This window comes from Notamacropus eugenii, chromosome 1 (genome assembly GCF_028372415.1).
Source record: "Notamacropus eugenii isolate mMacEug1 chromosome 1, mMacEug1.pri_v2, whole genome shotgun sequence".
NCBI classification, from domain to species: domain Eukaryota; kingdom Metazoa; phylum Chordata; class Mammalia; order Diprotodontia; family Macropodidae; genus Notamacropus; species Notamacropus eugenii.
This window is the reverse complement of record NC_092872.1, coordinates 470,550,036-470,572,558: the sequence shown is the minus strand read 5'-3', so window position 1 is coordinate 470,572,558 and position 22,523 is coordinate 470,550,036. Positions and strand designations below refer to the sequence as shown.

The 22,523-nt window shown below is 37.9% G+C and overlaps 1 pseudogene; it reads right to left on the bottom strand.

The window, feature by feature from the left end:
• Positions 1 to 15,557: 15,557 nt before the first annotated feature.
• Positions 15,558 to 16,063, bottom strand: LOC140526822 (endothelial differentiation-related factor 1 pseudogene; annotated as a pseudogene).
• Positions 16,064 to 22,523: the final 6,460 nt, after the last annotated feature.

Sequence of the window (22,523 nt, the reverse complement as noted above, 5' to 3'; positions counted from 1 at the left end):
TGTACATGAAACTCCAGATCTGTTATGTATAATTTGCTATTCCTTTTAAATATATAATAAAGTTGACATGTAAATTTCTTTTTTTTTCCTTTTTTTCTTCTCTCCATCCCACCCTAGGGATAGCTGCCATTAGACACAAATATGTGTGTATATGTATATATATATATGTGTGTGTGTGTATGTATGTATACATATACATACATACATACACACACATGCATATATAATCCTTCTATACATACTTTTATGTATCAGCTCTTTCTCTGCATACAAATAGTATCTTTCTTCATTTGTTTACATCTTCTCAGTAAGTATTCCTTTTTAAAAGTTAGTTGGTTAAATGGTACCTGGTAATTCATATTGAGGAGAACACAGTAGAGTCTGGGTTCAAGCCAATGGCATTAGAAAAGAACTCCATTGATAGTAGTGATACATGTCAAGCCTCAGGGAAAGAGATGTAGCCTTGCTCTGGGGACCCAACTTGTCAGTGAGTGTAGGAACCGTGATAAGGACCCTGTGAGTTTATAAATGCTACTTGACTGACAGTAAATCATGGATGTCTTACCCTTCAGCCAAGCAAGCTTCTTCTGAACCTTTAGGGATTAGGTTTCCTGTTATATATCAGTCCCTACACAGGAATATTTTCTTGACTCTATTGAGATACACCAGGAAAAAATAGTTTTAGTTCATCTTTGCCTTAACCTGTAGATACTGGATGCAGTCCCATAGAGAATACTAAAAGTCAGCTGGATACCTAAGTCCTAGTCCAGGTTTGTCCATTGACTTCTTGTGTGACTTTAGACAAAGTCATTTCATCTTCTCTGGGTCTTAGTTCTTTCATCTATAAAATAAAGGGGTTGAATTAAGTTTGATTCATCAAACATTTATCAAGGACTACTGTTTTCATAGCCTTGTGCTGGGCTTTGAAAAAGGCATAAAGATTAGAGGACACATCACTGCCCTCATGCAGCTTAGATGATTTACAAGGTCCATTTTTTTCTTAAAAGATAGGGAAACTAATTGAATTGGGAGAACTAAAATACCCTAGCTCAATGTGACTATGTTTAAATCTAAATTTGAGACAATGGTTTAATTGTGATTCCATTTCCTCTTAATTGGAATTCTCCACATTTTAAGCATTTGATACTTTAAAAAATCTCAGGTTTTCAAAAAAAATAGGGAAAATCCCATATTCTATGATTCTTTGGTTCTAGGTCAATATTGAAAGCAGGCCCAGATGGTTCAGAAATGTCAGGATGGAAACATCACATGTTAGAATCTGAATTTAGCTTTCCTACTCATCAAAATATTTTTGTTGTAATATACCCCTGAAGAACAGTGTTCTAAGTAAGCAATGATATGAATATATGAACGTAACTATTGTCTACAGGTCCTGGGGCCTGAAAAAGAACTGCTTTATATTAGAAGATGTTACTTTATTAAAAAGTCTCTTCTTTAAACTTTTTGTTTTATAATTCCTCATTTCCTATTTGTAACAAAGCACTAGCTATGAAACCCACAAGACTTGGGTTCAAATCCTGCTTCTGACACTTACTGCTTATGTTATCTTGGGGAAGTCATTTAATCTCACTGGGCCTAGGCTTCCTCTTATGCAAAATGAGGTTAGATTAGATGATCTCTGAGTCACCTTCTAATTTTGAATCTATGATTCTCTTATCTTAAACTAGAGGGCCAAAACTTCAAGACTCCAATTAACTGAAGATAATTGTCTATTTGATTGAGGGGGTAGGGTGTAAAGAGATTGAAGTGCTTACCGTTTCAATCTGTCTGTCTTCAAATGGAATCAGTAGAGTTCTGCCCTAGATAGTTTGCCAGCCAGAAAAAATCAAGAATATTAGTCATTTTGAAAATAGAAAATGTATATAGCCAATTAAAAAAAATCGTATAAGAATTAGAATCTGGAAATTAAAACAACTTTTTTTTTTTTTAAGACATGTAGATTAGTGGTTCCTCTCTCTGGATTCACAATACCCCAGGGCATCTCTAATTATCCTAAGGAGTGCCATGAAATACTCCAAAAAGCTCTCAAAGCAAAATTAATTTAAATAATTTAGTTAAATACATGCCAGACAACACTTTTAGGGAAAGAGTATCAAGAAATCAAACAGTGATGGGGTATGTCACAACTCCATGAAAGTTGGAAATCATTGCCTTCTTTTTGAACCAAATATTTATTTGATGCTGCTGGTATGTCCTCTAAGGCTTTCTATCCTGGTTTTTTGTATGGGGTTGAAAGAATCGTTACATTAGTTCATCTTCTAAAAGAGAATGCTTCCTTGTGGAATTATAAAGTGATTCGTTTCTGACCCAAGCTCGCTTAAGGCATTTGTAGGGGAAAAGAAACAATGTAATGAAAAAAAAATTTAAATAGAGTGATATTTATGTATGGCAAGTCATCTTAATCAATCTGAAGTCTTATCCTGAATATCATGGAGAAAATCAATAATGAGCAAATTAAAACTATCATGAATACATCTTCTTTCTTCCTTTTCTGGAACACTTTTTATTGGTACCTTAGTCTGAAATAAGAAAACACATCTGTGGGGGCCTCAATAGGTAAAGGTTCCCATCAGCAATAATCACACCTCAGTTGTATTTCCAGGGCTACAATATTGTCACCAAGAAAGTGAACTACTGGTTCTTCCCACTGCTTTGTAATTATCACAGTCATTACTGCTAAGACACATACGTGTAGAATATTTAAACTGTCTGTGGCAGGTTGTATTGAGAAGCATCTTACCCTAGAAGATAGGAAGAGATCTTTAGGCCCCACTCTACTTTAGTCAGACCATTTATAAAGTATTATATTCAATTCTGAGCGCCACATTTTAGGAAGAACATTGGCAAACTGGACCACGCACACAGGCCATATGATGACTAGTTAAAGAACTTTAGCCTAAAGAAGAGAAGAAAGGAGTGAGGACACCATAGATTTCTTCAAATAAGTATAGGTCTTTCCTGGGAAAGCTGGATTTGATTTGATTTACTTGATCATAGAGGGTAAAGAGACAGATTTGGGGTGGCTATAAAGAAAATTTCCCTAACAAATGGAATCACTTGGAAACCAATGGAACAAATGAATGAGTCATTTGAAGCCTTCACATAGAGGATGGATGGCTATTTAGTGGGGGAGGAGTTGCGGAAGGGATTCTTAGATATGGATTAGACATCATGATGATGATGATATTAATAATAGTATTTCTATAGCACTTTAAAGTTTGCAAAGAGCTCTACAAATAATAACTTATTTTATCCTCACAACTACCCTGAGAGTTAGGTGGTATTACTATTCCAATTTTACAGATGAGGAAACTCAGGCAGGCAGAGGTTAAGGGATTTGTCCAGGTTACACAGTTCCTAAGGTCACCTCAGGGCTCTGAAATCCTGTGATTCTGAATTAGGTGAGATGTTGGACAGAAAACGTTGGTATAACCACATTCACCATACTTTGGCATTTTGTTTTATTAGCTCTTTTGTAACTCTCTCTCTCTCTCTCTCTCTCTCTCTCTCTCTCTCTCTCTCTCTCTCTCTCCCTCCCTCCCTCTCTCTCTCATAGCTTTAAAGGAACACCCTCAAGGGAGCCCCATTATAAAATAGTACAATAGTCCCCATTTCTTTTCTGTATTCTAGGTGGTTGTGATGACTTGGAGATGATTCCAGTATAGCTGGTAGCACTGAATTTAGACATTTCTATTTTGCAGGGTTAGATCAGGAAATGCCAGCATGAATTATCATAGGAATGAGAATAATGAGGAGTCAAGGTGGTGTAATGGAAAGAACTTTGGGCCAGGAATCAAGATCCTTGTGTGCAAAGCTGACTTCTGCTTCCAAGGACATTGGGGAGCTCACATCACTTTTCTGACTCTGCTGCTATCCTAACCTGTAAAAATGGAGACAATAATATTTACTCTGCCTCCCTCAGCTAGGGGGTTGTTAGGAAAACATTCTGTAAACCTTAAATCCTTCAGTGCTTCAAGTATCCTATTGAGTCAGTGTGCTTATTGTCTCAAATGATGTAGATCACAGTCCCTCTATAATTTAGGAATTGGTTATTCAGAGTTACTGTGGCTAGAAAAATTCATCGCCTTAAATGGCCAGTTTTACAATAAGTTTATTATACCTTAACCCAATCTTTGAGACAACAGACATATGTAGATCACTGACTTTATACTCAGGCAAATTCTTTCCAATTGAGTAGGACCAATCAGAGATTCACAATGATTGATGTTGTCAAATTAAAGTCTGACTAGAAAGAAAACTAGAGCAATCTTCTGATTTAACCATTGTTTCCACCCTTATGAAAATGCAGTCTCCTTGAGGACAAGGATTGGTAGGGTTTTTTTGTCTCTACATCGTTAGCACTTAGCACAGAGCCTAGCACATTGCTTAATATATGCTTGTTGCTTGATTAAATACCCAATGTCATCACCTCTTCACTACGAGGCATCAGAATAGGACTCTAGTAGAGATAAACGATAATTTGATTGATCTCTTTTTTCCTTTCTTCTTTTCTTCCTTCCTTCCTTCCTTCCTTCCTTCCTTTCTTCCTTCCTTTCTTCTCTCCCTTTCTCCTTTCGTTTCTCTTTTCCTCCCTTCCTCTATCCCTTCTTTCCTACTTCCCTTCATCCCTTCTTCTTTCTCTTTGTTCCTTCCTTCCCTCGCCCTTGCCCTTTCTCCTGCTCATGTACACACACACACAGACACACACACACACAGATGTTTACAAAACAACATATACCTTCTACATCTTACTTCACAGGGTTGTTGTGTAGAAATGGCTTTGTTGACCTTAAACTGGCAAGTAAATGTGAGATGATTTTGATGATAAAGATGATTACAATACTCATTGAAAGATACCAATGAATTCAGTGATAAATTATTCAAACCAATAATGTGGCATCATGTGGACAACAAAAGACCCATTAATGGGCCAAAGTTTTCCCCGTTTAGTTGACTGTTATGGCGATGTGCCTGTAATGATGGCAAATGTTAAACGTTTTCTCCAGCTTTTTGGATAAGAAAGCATATAACTTTCCAGAGCACTAAGGAAGATTAAGGTTGCATTTACTATTATTTTCATTATTTGGATGAAAAGTATTTAAGACCAAGTCTATTCTCTTTTTTTCAAATTTGAGATGTTTGGGCTTGTGGAGATGAAATATTTGGATTTCCCTTCACCTTTCCCCCACCACCTCCAATCATGTTCAGAGTTGTGTAGACCCAGCTGAAGTTTCCCAGTCCTTCTTCATGCCTTTCATTTAAAGTCACAAGCACTGTATGCCTAATCTTGGAGCACAAAGAAGGAAGAGTTAAGTTCATTGTTTGGGTCTTGATGGTACAATTTTAACAAGTGGCAAAGAGAAAGGATGACTCAAGACAGGAGGGCAGCCAGAATGGTGGGGGATCTGAAAACCACGTCACATGAGGACCGGCTGAAGTGACTAGGGATGCCTTAACCTCAGAAAGAAAAGACATGGAGAAGACATGACAGCTGTCTTAAAATATCCCAGGAGCTAGTACGTTGATGGGGGATTAGACTTATCCTTCTTGGCCCCAGAGGGAGAAATGGGTGGGAGTTCCCCTGCAGGAAAGCAAATTCTGGCTTAGTAAGAGGAAAACCTTCTAACAGTTGTTCAAAAATAAAATGAACTGCTTTGTGTTTAAGTAGAGGCTTGAGGAGCACCTGTTAGGGATGGCATAGAGGGGCATCCTGTGCTGGGAAGGACATGGATCCAGTGACATAATATACCTAAAGCCTTAAAGTGCTATAGAAATGTGAGCTCTTCTTATTCTTACGTTGGTCAGATGAACTCTAAGGTACCATAATTCTCATCCAAACATTGTCGATAGCTTACATGGGATATTTCAAGGTCACACATTTGTGCAGTTTTTGTAACTTAAAAAAATGTATTAATCACTATAGTGTCTCATTTCTTGCCAATCATTATCTCTTCCTCCCTTTCAAAGGGATCTTTTTTTCCATTGCACCCGTTCCCATTGCCTGGTTATGCTTTCCTCCTGAACATTTAATAGGGAACAGCAATGACCTGCAGTTTACATTTTCAGATGAAAGTCCCTTGGTGTCTAGCCATCCGGTTATAGATAGCTATTTGGCAGCCACTACAAAGAGCTCACCAGGTGCTCCAGGTCCACAATGGGAAATTTCCCACACTGATTTCCTTGTTCTTGAATTTGTACTGTGCCATCAGTGGATGAATAGGAAACAGAATCATTGCTAGCCTAGCATAGTTTGTATCATTTTTGTTTTTCTTTTGTCTTCTCATAACCTGTAACTTTGTTCCAGCTGGTTTTCTTCCTTTGGAATTATTCTTTGACATAAAATGTCCTGTTTCCTTTTTTATTCATTCACATGTTAATCGAGTGCCTCATATTAGTGAGAACCAGCATGGAATAGTGGGTAAAGAACTGGACTCAAAGCCAAGAAGACTTGGGTTCCTGTCCTATCTCTAACACTGTGACTCTAACATGGCATGAATTTGAACAAGACATTTAACTTCCAAGCAAATCGCAAAGACTATAAATTTCAGAAGGGACAAACTACTTTGGTAGAGGTGGCTTTCTCACATGGGAGGAAAGTTATTGATACTGATTAAATTTTTAAAAAAGTGTTGATGCTGATTAAATTACAGCTCCAGTCCCTATCTCTATCTCTTATATGAGTCTAGCATTGTGTTGGGCATAAATAAGGGACGATTGGAAACGGGGAGACCAAATCACCTCCCAGAGTTTATAGTATAAAGACCTTGGACGTGTCAAGACCTACACACATGCTGTGAAGTAATCCATTTCATATATTTGGAGCTGGAAAAACATAATCTAATCCAGACTACTTGTTGTGCAGATGAAGACTGTGTTGTATTCGACCTTTGTTTTCAAAGAGGACCATGACAACAGAGAAATGATGACATGACTTGCACTTGACTTTGTTTTGAGTGAGGAAGGGTTGTGCAAGTTCACTAGGCTCACTTTCTCCTCCTGAGCCATCTGGGTCCAGTGACCAGATATTCATCAGGATGACTGGAGACAGCCCCAGATGCAATGGGAGACCTTGACCTAAGCTAAGGTTTTTTCAGGTACTCACTTAAAGTGAGGTAATTCACATTCAGTGACTAGATCTCTTTAAAAAAGTAGTCAGGGGATGGCTCTTTTAATAGAAAAGAAAAAAAACAGTTAAACTGGGAGGGGCAGAAGCCTCAGGGTTGTTGTTTCCAGGAGAAGCAGTTACTATTCTCATTCACTCTAAGCCAGGAGGGTCCACTAATGGAAGGAAGGAAGGAAGGAAGGAAGGAAGGAAGGAAGGAAGGAAGGAAGGAAGGAAGGAAGGAAGGAAGGAAGGAAGGAAGGAAGGAAGGAAAGAAGGAAGAAAGAGAGAGAGAAAGAAAAAAAGAAGGAAGGAAGGAAAGACAGACAGAAAGAAAGAAAGAAAGAAAGAAAGAAAGAAGGAAAGAAAGAAAAAAGCAAGAAAGAAATCTAGCCAGTGTACCCCAAGTTAACTAAGCAGCTTCTGGCCATCAAAATTTACCTTTTTATCAAAAAGCCACAGTTTTCTCAAATATAAAATGAAAAGACTGAATGGGAGATGTGGTTGTGTGGTTGTGTGGATATTGCAGGCCCAGGTAGCAGGGTGTTTATATTTGATTTTATAGGTAAACGGGAACTTGTTTTGTTTTTTTTCCAGAGGAGTAACATAATGATAAGTAGTGCTCAGGGGAATTAACCTGGTAGGATGGCTTTAATGGAATGACTGGTGCAGAAGACCAGATAGGAGGCTTTACCAATGATCTGCCACATGCGGTGATGAAAGCTTGAACTCATGCAGTAGCTACAGGCATGGAAACAAAGGAAGGAAATGGAGAAACATGAAAGGAGAGAGGGGGATAGAAAGAGAGAGAGAAAACAGAGGAAAGAAGAAGGAAGGAGGGAAGGAAGAAGGGAGAGAAAGAAGGGAAGAAAAGAAGGAAGAAGTGAAAGGAATAGTAGCAGATTTTATCCATATGTCCCTCCTGATCTATCTTGCTGACTTCAGAATGCCCTCGTTTTGGGTCCTTCTCTTTCAGCTCTTTAGATCTCCAAAAACTTCTGTGTCCTCAGGAAATGGGTGTAGAACCATTGCTGCTTAATTCCCAGTTTCATGATTAGGATAGTAATTCTTGTGTCTCTAAGGAGGCAACAGTACCCCCATTTCACAATTAAAGGAGATTTTATAAAGAGGAGGGAAGAAAAAGAACTCCTAACCTATCTGTTTAGGATCAATCAATTAAGAAACTTCTATTAAGCACCAACCAGCACTATGCCAGGTGCTAGAGCCATAAAGACAAAAATGAAGCAGTCCTCAATGAGCTTATATTCTATGGAAATTATTTAACCTCTCTGAGTTCAGTGTCCACATGCTTAGAATGAGGGGTTTAACTAGATGACCTCCAGAGACCTTTGCAGTTCTAACATAAACACAGAGAGTCTTAGATACATTTGTAATAACTGAAGAAAATAGTAATTTATTGGAGCATCTCAAGGCAGAAGTGACTTTTTTATTAATAAAACAAAATGAATAGGATACTTACATTTAATCTTTTCCATTTGTTCTGTAAGGACCTATAGAAAAAGCTAGGTGACCTATTCTCTTTAGGAAGTATAGGCAATGTTTTCAAAAATGCATGACACTAATATGCTCATTAATGTCACACTTCATCGTGATTACTAAGAGAACATACACAGCTTACAATAGTCTTTATAGATATGAGAGAGAATTTTCAGGCTTCTTTATTAACACAAACTATTTAGAAGAAAAAACAAAGGATAGTAAATGTCATTAATCTGAAGTGGGTCCTAACTACAGTTTATTGATACTCCTCATTCACCCTGAAAAACACTGTAATTATTGAAAGTGCCCAAGCTGTTAACTCAAAAACAACATATGCCACATTTACATATTGATTTGCATATAATTTCCATGTAATTCATTTCATGTCAAAATGCACAGATATGCTTCCAGTCACTGTGTGTTTTACCCCAAAGCCTCCCAGGCCCTTCTGCTGGCTTGGAACAACTTCCTTCTTGGAAGCTATGTCAGGCTATATCTACATGGGATAACCAGATTAACTATTTCAAGTAATTTGATGAAATAACTGATATGGCAGAGTTATTTTCCCACTTGCTAAACTGATAGCAATAACCATCTAAAAAGTGACATAATGACTAGGTACACCTGAGTATCAGTCACTCCACCACTGCCTAGGTAAACTGCTTGATTGGGTCAGTCAGAAGTGATAGTAGAAACCCTTTCAATTCTCCATCAGCGACATAGGATGTTTGCTTTAGGGTTATAACATGGCCCCTAGAGAGATTTAGTCATTGTTAACTGGACCACATTTGGAATGTGAAAATCTTATATTTCACATTTGGGGGAAACAATGAGTTCAATTTTTGTTTTGTAAAAAGATAATTACCCGCAATAGTCCAACTTCTTTGAAAGTTCATACAAAAACAATGCAATCCCGAAGGAGGCAATTTCTGGGTTTGTTACTGCCTCTTGCCAGGTTTTTTTTTTTTCCATGTGGTTCATGGACATCTCTGTCTTATTTAGTTAAGTAGGCAACCTTTTTGATTTAATCCATCAGTTGACCATGTACAACATTTAGCTTAGACCACATAGAGATTCACACCTCATGGTTGAGTGATTTATAGGAAAGTCAAAACATTCTGTGTTCATTTAGCCATTCTCTTTCACAGCTACATTTCCATCCACTTTAAGGCTTTGGAAGAAACTTAACGCCCCAAAGAAAACAATTTACATAGCCTTTCAAAGTTATATGAAGCAGAGCCCAAGTAAGTTAGGACGATTCATCTGGAAGTATTGGTGTGGTCTGAGGCCAGATAAAAAAGCTATAGTTTAAATACATGAAGAGAAGCATAATTCGACCAGCACTCTTGTGTGGATGCCAAAGGAGGTAGGCACCTGTGACTCTTAAGGGCCATACTCTACTGGACCACCCCAGACTCTTTTTTTTCTCCTGCAAGAAGGCAATAGCACAAGTACTCAGATGAGAGAGAACTGACTTAGCAATTGTTCATGTGAAAAAAAGAAATCCAGGGATTTTAGTAGACAGAAAGCTAATATGAATCTATTTGAAATGCTAAATGCATTAATGTAGTCTTAGGATACATTTATACAAGTCTGGTGTTCAGATCAAGGGAAATAAGATCTCGCTGTATTCTTTGTTGGTCAAATCAACATCTGGAGAATTACATTCACTTCTGGGTGGCACGTTCTCAGATGGACATTAAGAAACCACAGCCCATCTAGAGGAGGGTGACCATGAGATAAATTCAAATGTTAGAAAGGGTATTCCTTTGAGCATCAAGATTGGCCTCTTTGTAGCTTTTCCCCTTTACTCCCAGTCTGGTCTCTGAGGCCAAACACAATAATTATAATCCATATAATCCAGTTCTTCCATATGATGATCCTTCTGATACTTGAAGACAGCTATTCACATGATCCTCAAATTTTCTCTTTTCCAGGCAAAATATCCCCATTTCTTTTGACTGATCTTCATGTGGTATGATCTCAAAAGCCTACATCATCCCTCCTGTGGACACTCATCAACTTAACAGTATCCTTATACGTATGATGCCCCTAACTAAACATAATACAGTAGGTGTAGTCTGAGAAAAACAAAGTATGATAGAAAAGGGTGGGAAGTGGGGAGAACAAGCATTTTTTAAGTACCTCCTAAGTGCCAGGTACTGTATGAAGTACTTTAAAAATATTATTTTATTGAATCTTCACATCAACCCTGCGAGGTAGATGCAGTTATTCTTCTAATCTTACAGTTGAAGAAACTCAGGTCTTCCCAACTCCAGGCCAAGGACTCTATCTACTGTACCACTTCCCTTGTTGTGGATACTATGTCTTTCTTAATGTAGCCTTAGATTACATCATCTTTTTAAAAGTACCGTATTGCAATACTGACTCATGTTAAGCATTCAGTTCATTAGCACCCCTAGATCTTTTTCTGATGAACTTTTCTTCAAACTATCCAAAAGTGAAATGATTGGGTTATTATGGGAGACAGTGGATTTACCTCCATTAGAGATCTTCAAGGAAAGGGTAGATGACTGTGGAGTAGAATCTTTTATTCAGGTATAGGTTGGACTGGGTGGTCTTCAATGTAGGTCCCCTCCAACTCAGAGTTTCTGTAATTCTATAATTCTGTGATTTAGAACAGGAAGAGAACTTAGTGATTATATATTCCAACATCCCCATGGGAAAATGAAACCCAGAAAGCTGAAGTGACTTATTCTAAAACACAGAGAGGTTATAAGTACTGAGACGTCTAGGAATGAGGGCATTTAAGGCTAAAGAAACTGGAGCCATCTAGCTTCAAAAAGAGAAGATTTGGGGGAGATGTAATAACAATTTTTAAATATTTAAAGGCAAAATTTTACTCAATAAGAAGAAAATATGTTCTTAAAGAGCTGTGCAAAAATGGAATGAGCTCTTTCATGAGGTCTTGAGTCCCCTTTTACTAAAAGTACCCAATTAGATATTGAACCTGTCGGGGAGATTGAGCCTTCCAGTAACAAAGGACTTAGTACCTATGTGACCTTGAGCAAGTCATTTCTCCTCAACTGGCCTCTATTGAATCCTCTAGAAAACAAAAACATTGGAACAGATGATTTCCCAGATTCCTTTTGGTTCTAAATTTTAGGATGTTATGATTAGAAGGAAAAGACAGTCCTCTCAGACTGCCAGTAGGGCAGACTTAGAGGCTGAGAAACTAGATTTCTTCAGTTACCAATACAGAATCACAAGAGCCAGGTATGAACTGCTCTTTCGGGGTTAAATAACTATATTCAAACAATTTCAGAATGCCTAGATAGCCTTTCAAGGGCCATCCAAGTGTTACCTTCCCTGATGGACCCTATCTGGAAAGTGTGTTCCTCTCAAACCTCATATAATAATTTGTTTTTCAGCTCTATTATGCACTCATTAATCTATTTGTGTATATGTGTGTGTGTGTGTGTGTGTGTGTGTGTGTGTGTGTGTGTCCCTGCTAGGATGTAAGCTCCATTATGGCAGAGTCTGGATCTTATCTGAAACTTGGACCTGTCTAGCATAATATTCTCTTCATAGAACAGAATACTTAGTAAATATTCGTGGAATGGGCAAAATAATGAATGGCTAGAAGAGAGGACAGCTAGGTGGCACCAGAGTGCACAGAGCACCCATCCTGGCATTAGGAAGACTCCTTGAGTTCAAATCCAGCTTCAGACACTTACTAGTTGTGTGAACCTGGGCAAATTACTTAATCCTGTTTACCTCAGTTTGCTCATCTGTAAAATGAGCTGGAGAAGGAAATGGCAAAGTCGTCCAGTATCTTTGCCAAGAAAACCCCAAATGGGTTCATGAAGAGTTGGACACAACTGAAAAATGACCGAACCACAACAAATAATATCGTTTACTTCTTCAGTAGGCAGGAGATTGGGTTGGGTTTATGTGTAAAATCTCTTTCATTTCTTTCTCTTCCTTTCCCTGTAATTTGTAGATTTGTAGATAAATATCTATCTATCTATCTAGCAATGACTCCAACTTTAAAGGAAATTAGAATCATAGATCTAGAATTTGAAGGGATGCCAAAGTCCATCTAGTTTAACCCACAGGGTGTATAAGTGACTCACCCATGATCACACAAATGATCAACATCAAGAATGGGGTTTGAACCCAGGTCCTGTAATCTATATGCTTCTGACAGTTAAAATAGTCTTACTTTCCATGCAGTAACAGACTATATTAACAACAAGCCTTTTCCTTTTAGGGGAAGGGAGGATACTTTTGCTAGTATTTCTAATGGCAGTATAAGTTAAATGCTTTTGTATTTTTCCCTGCCAACACTGACTTCAGGCTGATAATTATGTAAATAATGTAGGAAGAAAACACTAATTAAAGTTCTGTTCTTCATTAGTGAAAAAGTATAAGAAAAGTTCATGTTCCCAATTATAATAAGAAATCATTCATAAAGAAACATTGCCAATAGTACTTTCTCTGTTATACGACTAATCAGAGACTCAAGTTGTGTTGGCTAACAGAGAGCAATTGGCATTCAACCCACCAAGCATTTATTAGCCATCTACTGTATCCATAGCATCATGCCAGGTGTTTGACATACAAAAGCAAAAAAATGAAATGTGTCCGCCTTCAATGAGCTTGCAATCAGACACGTGTTCATGGAAAAGAAAATATAAAGCATATACAAAGTAGATAGAAAGTTATTTGGGGGAGAGTACTAATATAGGGTGGCTGGAGGGGATCAGCAAAGCCCTCTGTGAGATCTGGTACCTGAGCTGGTGAGATCTGGTACCAGGAGACAGCAGAGAAGAGGGCAGATGTTCAGATATGTGGGTCAGACTCTACGAAAGTGTAGAGGTAGGCAAAGAAATATCACAGATAGGAAGTCAGAAGACAGGTTGTCTGGAATATAGAGTGTATATGGGGGCAGGAAAGGGAAGCAAAGGTTAATATGAAATAAACCTGGAAACTAGTCTGGACCAAGATTGTAAAGGACTATAAATAAAAAATAAAGGCGTTTGTACTCTAGCCTATTGATCATTGAGACTTTTTTTAAACAGGAAAATGATATAGTCAGAATATGAGATTATTTTGATACCTGTGTGGAGGATTTATTTTTTAAAAAGCCAATTAGGAGGCAATGAAGGCCTGACCTCAGGTGGTATCTGTGTGAGTAGACAGAATGAGATCAATGTGAGAGAGATTATGAAGCTAGAATCAATAGTGCTTGGGATCTGACTGAGAGGTGTAGGGAGTGAAGGATAGGAAAGAGTTAAGGAAGATTGACATTGCAAACTGAGGTGACTAGACCTGGTGATGCCCTTGACAGAAACAGGGAAATTACGAGAAAGCATGAGTTTAGGGAGGAAGATTATGAGTTCAGTTTTAAATATATTGAGTTTGAGATAAATATCAGGCTTAAAGGTATGAATATCAAGGCAAAACTTGGTAGTGTGGATAAGATTGAAGTCAACATGCAGCTTCAGACACTTACTAGCTACATGACCCTGGGCAAGTCACTTCATTTCTCTGTGCCTTAGTTTCCTCATCTGAGAAACTGTAATAATAATAGCACCTAATTCCCTGGGCTATCTGGATGTCAGATAAAATGTATGCATAGTACTATACAAATGTTAGCTGTTAAGAGAAGACCTAAAGGATACTAGTGGCATGAGACAGAAGTTCACAGAAGTATATGCAGATTGCAGATGTAGAGATAATATTTTTTATTTCTTTCAGTAGTCTGAAAGGAAGGGACCAACAACAATTTTCATCTTTTTCTCTGTATGCCTATCCAACACTTAGCACAATAACTAGCAAGGAGTAGACATTTGATGAATATTTGTTGACTAACTGATTATTGCCCAAAGTAGTCTTGGTCAAAAGCCATTCTTCTATGAATAGGCAGTTTTCAGACAAAGAAATCAAAGCTATCTATGCTCTAAATCACTATTGATTAGATAGCTACGAATTAAAGCAGCTCTGAGGTACCTCCTCGTACCTATCAGATATGGCCAAAAAAAAAAAGGAAAAGGAAAAATATTGGAGGGGATGTGGGAAAACTGAAATACTAATGCACTGTCACTGGAGTTGTGAACTGATCCAACATTCTGGAGAGCAATTTGGACCTATGCCCAAGGGGCTATAAAATTGTGAGTATCCTTTGATCCTGCAATATCACTTCTAGGTTTGTATCAAAAAGAGATCAAAAGGAGGGAGAAAGGACCTATTTGTACAAAACTATAGTCATTCTTTTTGTGGTGGCTAAGATTTAGAAATTGAGATGTCCATCATTTGGGGATTGACTGAACAATTTGTGGTATATGATTGCAATGGAATATAATTGTGCAATAAGAAATGACAAGCAGGATGGTTTCAGAGAAACCTGCAAAGACATTTATATGAAGTGATGCAAAGTGAGCAGAACCAGAAGAACATTGTTCACAATAGTATCAATATTGTATGATGAACTGTGAATAACCTAGCTCTTCTCAGCAATATAATGATCCAAGACAATCCCAAAGGATTCATGATGAAAGATGCTATCCACCTCCAGAGAAAGAACTGATGCCTAAATATAGAATGAAGGGTCCTATTTTTTCTTTCATGCCATTTTTATCCTTTCTTTCTTTCTTTCTTTACTTCTTTCTTCCTTCCTTCCTTCCTCATTTCTTATTAAATCTTCTTGCACAAAATGACTAATATTGAAGTGTTTTATATAATTACTCACATATAACCCATATCAGATTGCTTATTATCTCAGGGAGTGGGGAGAGAAAGGACAGAAGGATAAATGTGGAACTCAGTCATTTGTTTTTGTTTTTGTTTTTAATTTGCAAGGTCTTATTTTTTTGTTTTTGTTACAGCAGGTATAGATTTGGAAGGTTCCTCCCCCAAACAAGTCTGATACCCCTGTGTTCAGTTTGGCAATGTGAAGAGGCACATTGGTTCTGGTGGTGAAGAAGAAGCCACCAGATGAGATCAATCTGAACAAACTGATTTCAAGGCTTTGTGTTCATTTCCCCTTTGGTCCTGTCTCAAGTGACTTTCCAATGTCCTTCCCACAAAGTTTGAGACCAATGGTTCTTTCAATCTTTCCCAAGACCTGGTTATTAGAAATGGTCTGTCCACACTCATAGTCAGTAATAACTTGGGTCTTTTCATTGATTTTTGAGGCCAGATCCTTCTGTGTCAGTGCCTTGCTCTGCCAGCCCTGTTGAATTACTTTGCCCATTTCTAGAGTGACCCTGTCATGGTGAAGTTCCTCAGTTTCTTGGTCCAGTTTGGCTATATTCTTTGCAATGGAATGCTGCTTGTTTTGACCAGCAGCCCATTTCTTGAAAGTCTCCACATCTTCTCCTCTTCTCTGAGCTGCTAAGATGGCCTGCTTAGGTTGGCCGCCATGGGGACCTTTTTGAGCAGCACTGTCACCGTGTTCCAGTCATTCTTGGCCATGGCATGGGAGTGAGGGTGGAGTTGCTGGACTCGGGGAGCAACACAACATTCCACCTGCCTCAGTAGCTTGCTATTCTCTCAAAATTAAAAAAAAAAGTTAAAAATTGTTTTTAGATGTAATTAGGAAAAAAATAAAATATTATGGGAAAAGAAAAGAAAACAAACTCATTTCTCAAGAGATATGTGGTCAAAGAATATGAGCAAATAATTTACAAAAGAAGAATCACAAACCATTAACCATATGAAAGGATATACCAATCTCAAATAAGAAAAATGTAAATCAAAACAACAATGAGTTTTCATATCATACTCAAAAAATTAGCAAAAAATGACAAAAGATGGCAATAGTTGATACTGGAGGTATTGTAGAAAAAGCATTGTTGCATTATTGTGGAATTAGGAAAAGAGAGAGATTAAAATGTCCATTCTCTTCAACCCAGTGCTTTCTCTTCAAGGAATATACCCCACGGACATCAAAGGGAAAGAAAGAAAAAGAAAGAAAGGAAGGAAGGAAGGAAGAAAGGAAGAAAGAAGGGAAGGAGAGAGGGAAGGAGGGAAGGAAGAAAGACAGAATTAGAGAAAGAAAAAAAGAAAGAAGGCCTTATGCACACCAAAATACTTGTAGCAGTGCTTTTTGTGGTAGCAAAGAACCTGAAATAACAGAAATGCTGATTGCTGGGGAATAGCTAAACAAATTGTAATATATTAACATAATGGAATATCATTGTGCCTTATGAAATGATGAATATGATGATTATAGAGAAGTATGGAAAGGCCTATATGAAGTGACATGAATTGAAACAAGCAGAACAATGTAAATGAAAGAATGACAGAAATCAAAGCTAAATGCTTACAAAACTAAAAAGATCAAGCTTGTTCCCAAAGATGCCACATGAGACAATCCCATACCCTCTAGTTCTTTGCAGAAGTAGGTCAGACTTTTTTGATATGTTGGTTAGTTTAACTGAACGTTTCCCCCTCTTTTTTGTACTGTATGATAAGCAATGATTCTCTGGGAGTGGGAAACAATATCAATTAATATGTATTTTAAAGTAAAATAAATGATCCACTTATGAACTGACTGCTAAAAATGAATATTAGAGGTATGCCTCACTTTAAAAAAACTAGACATGATATGGCTTAGTAGCAAGAATTTTTGAGGGCTTATAGTTTCTAACATTATTGTGTGGTGACATTAAGTAACTGTTCTTTGTTCCTGAACCTCAGTATCCACATCTTTTTAAACGAAAGAAGTTAGACTAAATGATCTATGAGGACCATTGCAACTCTAAATCTATTATTTCTTCCCTCAACCACAACTATTTTTCTTCTTTTGCCTTTTCCCCCTAAATCCCTGCTTATGTACTAAGCCTGATGGGACTCCAATGGACATTGCTGTGTGTGTGTGTGTGCGCGCGCGCGCGCATCTGCATGTCTGTGTATGTGTGTATGTGTGTATGCATTCATATACATATACATATATACATACATATATACAGCTACATAATCTACATGTATATATATGTGTGTGTATATGTGTGTGTGTGTGTGTGTGTGTGTGTATATACACACACACACATACACAGCTATCTATATCTCCAAGATTTTATATAAAGAAAAAATGGAAGGTAATTGGGTAGTTGACAGTGGAAAGAAGAGGATCCTCCTGCAGAAAGTGGGATTGAAGAAGAGTTTTGAAAGAAATCCAGGGAAACCAAGAGGCAAAGGGAATCTTACAAACATGGGGAACAAGCTGTGAAAAATGTATGGAGTAAGGAGAGGGTGTGTCAGATTGGAGAAAAAGCGAGTAGCTAGATCATCGAGGAAGATGATCATACAAGGGATCAATAAAATGCAAGGAAACTGGAAAAGTGGGAAGCAGCAGTGTTGGTTTTTGAACCCTGGCTCTCCAGCTCCACAGGTTGCTGTATCATACTACCCTACCCTGCCTCTCAGATCCCAGAAGAGTTGCAGACCTTCCTGAGGACTCTCTCTATCTTATAATGTGCCTTCCACAGTATTTTATGTGCATCTGGAAACTAGCCATGCCAGTCAGGATGGGGTTAGAGGTTGTTTCTAGCTGCCAGCATCTCCAGACGAACATTCCCTCTAGGCAGCACACCCAGGGAACTGAACCAGCTGCTGTGACAACAGCTGTGGGCAAGCTCTGCGATTGGGCATGAACTCTGGTGAGACTGCTCATGGAGTGACTTCTTGTCAGGAGATGTCCATTTTGACCACAGAGGCAAGTGGTGGTGGGGATTCCCTGTTTACATCAACAGCTGTGCCTTGGAGAGTCCCTGCTGGAAGCTGCCATGCAGCATAACTGTGGATGGAACTGCTCTAAAAGACCATCACCAGAGGGTAATAATATACCAAAGGATGAGGAAGAAAGAGGAGCGTCTGGATTACCATTTTCACAATGTTTATCAACAAGCAATATATTTGACATTGCTTGTATCAATGAAAAATCCTGTTTTGTTCTGGTTTTTCTTTATAATTCAGCATCTTGACCTTTTTAAACTCTGATTTCTTTTCTTGAGTTAGGAAGAGTACATTCACATTATTCTGAAAGAAGCAAGCCATAGGGAAGATTGAATACTTCTCCCCTGAGTTATTTTTTTAATTGACTCTAATCTCTTTGAGAATTCAGAATGACATATTTTTTCCAACCCTGATCCTCCCAAACTGAAATATTCTGTTTCCTTTCCATCTTCCCTCCACACTGCTTCCCCTCCCACCTTACTGCCTGTCTCACCCCCTGAATGAAAAGAGCCATAACTTTAGAAAACATCCAAAAACACAGTGGAAGTTTCCTGCAGCTTCAAATGGAGTGCTCTGTTATCTTTGGAATAACTTTGAAGTCCCTTTGGTGCAGTATAGTCCATTTTTATGTCATGGAGCCTATTAGCATGCCTGTGGGAAACATTAATTCATACTGACATCATACCAAGGTTTTCAATCAATTGGTTATTTTGCTTTCATTTTTTTTCTTAAGCAATTAAAGTAAAAGGTGATGGGGCTATTTTCCAAGGAGGATGGAATATGACTTGCCCTCATCAGTGACATCCCCCTGACAGCATTATAGGAAAATGGAAAACACAGCTTTTGGCACAATGGCAAAGAGGGCTGGCTGGCATTTTGCTCTGGTTTTTTAAAGGTTTGGATTGAGCTGGTGTACAGATGCTTGATACATAAAACTTGTAACCCAGTAGTCAGACACAGCTGCCTGAAACTATTTGGTTCCGGTCACTTATGATTACTCTGATGGCAAATAGTTCTGATACTGTGGACAGACAGTATGATTCGATAAGAATTTAATACATAAAGGATTTGCCTTTATTTTCCTTAAGAGTATGTGTCAGTGTGAAAGAGAGAACTAAAGAGAATACATGTAGATTCCTATTATCTCAAACTGTTAATATTTAACATGCCTTAAAGAGCTGTCTTTGTGTGCTCCACATCCCATTAATTTAATCACCAATGCACTGTTAAGTATCTATCAGAAATGTGACTTTTTCCACGATGTATTAATCTGGTAATGATGTCTTTCTTTTTATCTTGAGATTCAGAATTATTATTTGAAGTTACGAGATCTTTTTTTTTTCTCTTCAGCTTGGGATACAATAGGAAGTGTTTGGAAGAACCCAGTGACACATTAAATGAGTTGGTAAAAAGTTCAAGGGATTTCTAGTTTAAATAAAATTTTTGGCTCAGTTCCTTTCTTCAAATCCAAGAAGGGACAAACTGGATGCATATAAGCACTCCATCACATCCTCATAATCTCTCTACTCTGTCACATCCCTTGCCATTGTATCACAGTAACTAGGAATTTCAGTGATGCCCTTGTTTAGAGGCAGTGTGGTATAGGAGATAGAGAACTGGCCTTCAAGCCAACAAGACCTTCAAACTCTGCCACTGACACGTACTGACTGTGCTCCCCTGGACAAGCTCTCACTGCTCTAAGATTACAAACTGCAGAGAAAGTGCCACTACACAGGTAGAGGGTATTTCCTTATTGGAGAAATGAAATATACCAATGAAACCATTGGCCCATTCTCTATCCCTAGGTCATCTGTGATAAGTTCTAAAGATACTCACTCCCCTTTTCAAACTTTTCTTTAAACTAAAATGTTATTGCTGATGGTCTCCATGTAACAGCAAGAAGGAAGGAATGCTGATAAAATTCATATTTATTGGCAGCATTATAGGCAAATGGAAACATATTTATTTAATTTATATCTATTTACAGTTGCACTTCAATTATTCAGAGATCTTTTAACCAGCAAAATCATCTATCTGAAGCACACCTGAGAACACAGAAAAGGGGAAATAAAAGACTTCCAAAAGAGGTATCCATACTCCAAAGCTCATACCCTTTTCTCATAGCCTAATTATTCTCACTTTGTACACAATTTTAACCAGCCTAGCAATCTGGTTTTCCACAGCAGATTAGAAGTAGTCTATTACACATGAGAACATGAGATCTGAACTAGTAGCAAATGGCAAGAAATCACAGCTGGCAGCCTATAAACAAAGGAAGGTATAGAAAGACTATAAAAAGAAAATACAAGAAATTTGTATACAAACACCCACAATTAAGGCAACATATGAGATGAACTGGAGGGCCTAATGGAAGCAGATTAGACCTCATAAGTGTCAGTGAGCCTTGACAGAATGAAGCTCATGAATGAATCTTGATTTGTAATAGATACGTCTTATTCTAAGGGAATAGGTTAGGTAAAAGGAAAGGGGTGGGGTGGAATGTACAAAGTAGCACTGCAGACTGAAAAAGCATGGTCATGTAGGGAAATTCAAGGACCAGAGAAAAAATGCGTGAAGATCAAAGGAGGGACAAAGAGAAGTGATTTCCCCTCCCCCAGAAGTATACCAAGCTCACACAGCCAGAAAAATGGAATAGATGAAAAGTTTAAGAAACTTTATAGAGGAATGATAGAATAACAATGGGGACTATCACATACAAAGACATCTGCTGAAGCTCCCTTTCTTTGCCAAAAGCAAAGCAAATAAATACCTCTTCACTTGACCTAATTAAAATTTCATCCTTTAAAAGATAAACCAAAAGGGACAAATTTTATTCTAGACTTGATTCTGATTAATGTTGTTGTTAGTGTTCGGTTGTTTCACTCATGTTCGACTTTTCATGACCCCATTTGGGGTTTTTTTGTCAAAGATACTGAAATGGTTTTCCATTTCCTTCCTCAGCTCATCATTGGACAGATGAGGAAACTGAGGCAAACAGGGTTACTTGTCCAGGGTCATCCAACTAGTAAGTATATGAAGCCAGATTTTAACTCAGGAAAATGAAACTTCCTGACTTCAGGCCCAGCACTCTATCCACTGCATTACCTAATTACCCCATTCTAATCAGTAAGGAAGAACTAATTCCCTGAGTAAAAATGATGGGAAATTTGAGCAGAACATGATAACTCCCTCCAACAAGTTTTTGATAGAGAAAGAGAAGAAATCTAGGAATATTCTGAAACACGTGATCATTTCTGGTAAAGTAGATTACAAATGATTCGTGTAGGATGATAGGATTCTGTAGACTAAAGTTCTATAGGAGGAGTCAATCCAAAAGGGATGGGAAACTGTCAGGAATGAGATTTTTGAGGGCACAGAGAGAAACAATTATGAGAAAAAAGAAAGAGGAATTATCTGAAGACAACAATGTGAGTGTACCAATATTCATCACCCAACTTAGATTTTTAAAAGATGATGGTAACGAGAACAGGTAGCAGATGATAAATACAGTAGGTTGGCTCAGTAATAAGAATGGTGTCAGGACTTCTAGAGGTCAGAGTGAATTGAGCCTGGCAAAGAAAACTGGGGACAATTAAAAAGAGGCTTTTTTCACGTATATCGGGAGCAAGTGAAGACTCAAAGAACAGATAATATCGCTGCTCTGAATGGATGAGATAGTGGTAACTGACAACAGACAGCAGGCAAAGATATTAAAATAATATTTTGTTTTTGTTTTCTCCAATAAGAAGATTGGTCTTTGGAACTAGAGAAGATGGAAAAAAACTGGTTAACTGGGATTGGACACCTAAGAAAAGTGAGGAATTAGTAAGGGAGCACTTAACTGCCATTGTTGAATTTGTTACATAACCCACATCTTCATGTACTGAAAGATCTGGCTGACAGGATTCCTAAGACGTTGTCATTGACATTTTTAGTGACCACAGAGAGCAGAAAAGGCACCACAAGACTGAAGAGGGCAAATGTCCCAATTTTCAAAAAATGAAATAGAATAGAATACATTAACTATGGGTCAATGAGTTTGACTTTGATTCTTGAGAAATGCTGAGAATATGTTACTAAAGAAATGACTAGCGAACATCTATAAAAGGAAGCCTAGATCGCAAAGAATCAGGATGATCAAGAATCCATCATGCTGGGGAGGTGGAGCCAAGATGGTGGAGTAGAAAGATGCACC